Source organism: Condylura cristata, unplaced genomic scaffold, assembly GCF_000260355.1.
Source record: "Condylura cristata isolate star-nosed mole 26May11 unplaced genomic scaffold, ConCri1.0 scaffold00050, whole genome shotgun sequence".
NCBI lineage: Eukaryota > Metazoa > Chordata > Mammalia > Eulipotyphla > Talpidae > Condylura > Condylura cristata.
Window position 1 is genome coordinate 1705229 of NW_004567151.1, and position 4022 is coordinate 1709250.

Genomic DNA, 4022 nt, shown 5'->3' on the forward strand with positions numbered 1-4022 from the left:
CCGCGTGGGCTCCCCGACTCCCGCCTGCCGCTGCCTGGGGGTGCGGCCCCGCCTGCCGCGGGGGGTCACCGCCGCGGCTGCTCCAGAGCGCACACCCGGGAGCTGTCCAGGAGCCGTGGTGCTGGACCGGGGTGGCCGCGCGGGGTGACCTGGCGTCTGTGCTGGCCTTGAGCCGCCTGGAGACAGCGAGCCGGGTCTGCGCGGCTTCCGGGCCAGGCTGGGCGGGGAGAGTGGACGCTGCCCCATGCTGGGCGCGCAGGCGGGAGGCCCCAGCCGGGGGCCCGCTGGTCAGGCCCCAGGCCGGGGCGGGGTCCTCAGGCTCCAGGGCCGGCCTCGGGGGCACGGTCATCAGATCGGGGCCGCTCTGGGCACTTCCTGGGAGCTGCCCCTGCGCCGAGAAGCCCTCGGAGGGGCACCTGGCGCGTCCAGGCCCCGCTGGCCCTTGGCTTTGCACGTCATGTGACCTGCTTTGCGTGTTTAGCCGTGTGGGTGTTTGTCTGCCGTGTGCAGGCCGCTTCTGGAAGAAACCGAGGGTGGACAGCGGTTGACGCCACCACACTTCAGGACCCCGGGGGCCTCTGGGGTGCACGTGTCCCTGCGGGCCGGGGCAGGACACCGGTGTCCAGCCTGGAGCCCAGGGCAGCGTCTCCGGCCCGCGGCGGTGGCCGGTTGCCATGGCTGCGGCTCGGGGCCCCGGGGACCGCGGCTCTCGGTGGCGCCGCTTCCAAGCAAACAGGCGGGTCCCCGGGGCCCGGGAGCGCCGGGGTGACCCGCCCGCCCCCCTCCACCCCGTCACCGTGGGCGCTGGAGGCCAAGGGGGTGGGGGTGCCCCCAGACGCAGGCCTCAGGGTCGGGGTGCAGGGCGGGGGCGCCCCGAGCAGCAGCCTCGGGGCGTCTAACCTTTGGGCACTGGTGGTGCCCAGGCGACGGCTCTGGGGGGCGGCTGTGACCCCGGCGGCTCCTCACCTGCCCCCGCAGCCCGGTCCCCGCTGGGCACAGGGGTCCGCCCACCCCCGCGCGGCGCCCAGTGAACCGCTGCTGGGGAGGCCAGAGTGGGGGCGCGCGGGGGCGCGGAGGGGGTGCAGGAGGAGCCAGCGCTTGGGGTCCCTGGAGGCGCGAGGGTCGTCAGAGAACACGGGGTGGGGGCCCCCGGGGGGCGCCGGCCGCCCTGTCTCTGCAGGCAGCAGCGAGGCCGCAGCCGCCCCCGCACCAGCCCTCAGCGGGGACCCTGAGCCGCTCCCCGAGCCCCGCCCCGAGGGCGGAGAGACGCCCGGGGCACAGGCCGGAGGCAGCCCCCAGAGCCCCTCCCCGGCGGGGGCTACTCGGGGTCACGGGGGCTGGGGGGGCTTGCGGGGAGCGCCCCGAGGGAGCGGGCGCCATCTGGACAGCTCAGCGCAGCTGAAAGAGGCTTAGGGTGTCTCGGAGCAACTGGAGCCGGCTCCGCCCGCCGGGTGGGGGGTGGGGAGTGGGGCCCCGCCCCGGGTGCTGGGGGGGAGCCCCGCCTGGCCGCGGAGCTGTTTGCGGGCACACTTCCCAGAGCCGGCAGACGGCGCCGGCGGCCGCGCAGGGACGGGTGGACCGTGCGTCCCGCTGCCCACCCTTCACGCGAAGCCGCCTGCAGCCTGGGGGCACACCGCACCCCAGGCACACCCCTCACTCCGAGAGCCAGGTAGGGGTCATCTTCGCAGGAGACGGGGCTGCCCACCGGCACCCCGAGCGCAGGGCGCCGGCAGGGACAGTGGGCAGCGGGGAGCGACGGCTGCGAGGCCTGGCCAGCACCGGCCGGCTCTGGGGACGCCGTGTGCGGACCCCAGGCCGGAGGTGGCCCCAGGGGCCGGCCCTCCTGGGCACCCCCCGCCCGGGAGGGAAGCGCACGCCTCGCCTCGGCTGGGCCACTCAACTCCCCGGTGCCCCGAGCGCCCAGCCAGGTGGGGGGACGGGGAGCAGCCGCCTGCCTCGTGGCTGGGACGAGCCGCCAGGGGCCAGGTGTGGCCGGGCAGGCCGGCGGCCAGTGCCGTCCGCGGGGCGCAGGCCGCAGGGGGTTCTTGGGGGCCCCCAGAGGCGGCAGGCGTTGGTCAGGGGGGCGGGGGCCCCGGTGAGGCCGAGCAGACTGGGCTGCAGGGAGCAGGGGTCCCTCTCTGTGCCCACAGGGGCCCCGGCTGCCCCCGCCCCGCTCCTGGAAGCCGCGGGTGTCCTGGGACAGGGACTCGTGCATCGGGGAGCACCGGCTCTCCCGGCCACCACCCCGGTCTGCTGCTAGGCCCTGACAGGGGGGCTGGAGGGCTCCCTCGGCGCCCAGAACACAGCTCCTGGCTGGGGCCGAGCTGCCCCCTTCCCCGGAGGGGCCGGACCCCCCCTGCCTGCCAGCCAGTCCCCTCCCCACACCCGGGGGTGCTCCCGGCTGCAGCCTGACTCCTCCCACCTTGTGGTTCTTCTAGCTTCTCTAACGAGCCACCATGGGGGTGCCCCTCGGGAGCCCCGACTTGGCTGTCCCTGGGGATGCCCACAAATAGGCGCAGGGAGGCCGGGGGCGGGGGGGAGGGCGGAGGGAGGCGGGGATGAGCGAGGACAGGCCAGCGGGTGACGGGCGGGCGCGGGCCAGCCGGACGCTCCCCTGAGACCGCAGCCGGGACACTGCCCGGCCCCATCACCCCACCCTGGCCAAGCTGTGCCCCGCAGCGTTCTGCTGTCCCCGAAGCCAGGAGCCACCTTGGGGGCCAGCTGGCATCCGACGGGGGGCCGGGACCCCTCGGGGCCTCTCCGGGCACCCAAACCCTCACGCCAGTGTGGCCCTCCGGCACCTGACTGCCGCGGGACCGGCGTCCAGCGAAGATTCTGGAGCAGCCGCAAGGCTGGCAACTGCCCGCAAGGCTGGCAACCAGGCACACGGCCGGGTTTGGGGGTGGGGTGGGGTCCCGCTGCCTGGGCAGCTAACGGGGTGCGGACCTCCAGGCCAGGGTCCTGGAAATAGGCTCAGCTCTGGTCCCCCGGCCCGAGGGGCACGGCAGGCCCAGACCCACCCCCGAGGAGGCTACTTTCTGCTGAGCGTGCCGGGTGTCCATGCTCCCCGCCCTCCTCACAGGCGGGGAGACGGAGGCCTGGAGAAGACCCCGGCGCAGGCAGGGCGGGAGGGGCGCGAGGGCCCGGAGCTGAACTGGGAGCTCTCGCCCACGCCAGCTGCGTGCCCGGGCCCCGCGATGGAGGGCCTGGGGAGCCCGCCAGGCCCAGGGCACCCAGGCCCAGGGGTGCCCGAGAGCCCCCCTCTCCTGCCTGGGGGCAGGGAGCAGGGGCAGGCAGTTCTGGGGGGCCCAGGCGGCGGGCCCGGGAGCCCCACCCTCCACACGCTGCTCCCCAACCCTGGGAACCATAGAAACGGGGCGGGGAGGCTCCGAGTCTCTGGGGAGCGACCGGGAGCGAGCTCTGACTGTGGCCTCTGTGCACCCCCACACCCCCTTCCTGTAAGAACTTAATCAGACCCACTCGGCCGACGAAGGGCGGGTCAGAGCCTGAAATAGCTTCTGCAGAAGCCAGAGCCTGCTGGGGAGGGCGGGGGAGGCGGAGAGGGGTGAGAAAACGCGGGGTCCCCCTCCCTCAGTCACTGCCACCGGGCCGCAGACCTCAGACGTCCCCACCCCTGCGGGCCCTGCCCTCTGCCTTGGGGTGAGCGCCTGTCTCTGACCGCGGCTCCGGCCAGGACCACACATCCGGCCGAACCTGCCTGCCCGCGTAGCAGGGGGCTGCAGCTAAGCTCATGCACGCATCCGCCCGTCGTCCATGCAGCCATCCACCCATCTGTCTGTCCATCCACCGATCGCCGATCTACCCACCCACCCGCCCATCCACCCATCCGTCCGCCCACCCATCCGTCCATTCGTCCATCTGTCCATCCATCCACCCATCTGTCTGTCCGTCCACCCATCCACCCACCCATCCATCCATCTGTCCGTCCACCGATCTGGCCATCCGTCCACCCATCTGTCTGCCTGTCCACCCACCCATCCACCCATCCATCCATCCGTCTG

At 74.5% G+C, this 4022-nt stretch overlaps 1 protein-coding gene across 1 annotated transcript in view; it reads left to right on the plus strand.

Moving 5' to 3' along the window:
- The first annotated feature begins 1528 nt into the window (after nt 1–1528).
- RD3 (retinal degeneration 3) overlaps nt 1529–4022 on the plus strand; it is a 3484-nt gene continuing 990 nt past the window's right edge. Inside the window, exon 1 of the mRNA XM_004694911.2 lies at nt 1529–1669. The gene's annotated coding sequence lies outside the window, so the exon portion shown is untranslated. The remainder of the gene's footprint in view (nt 1670–4022) is intronic.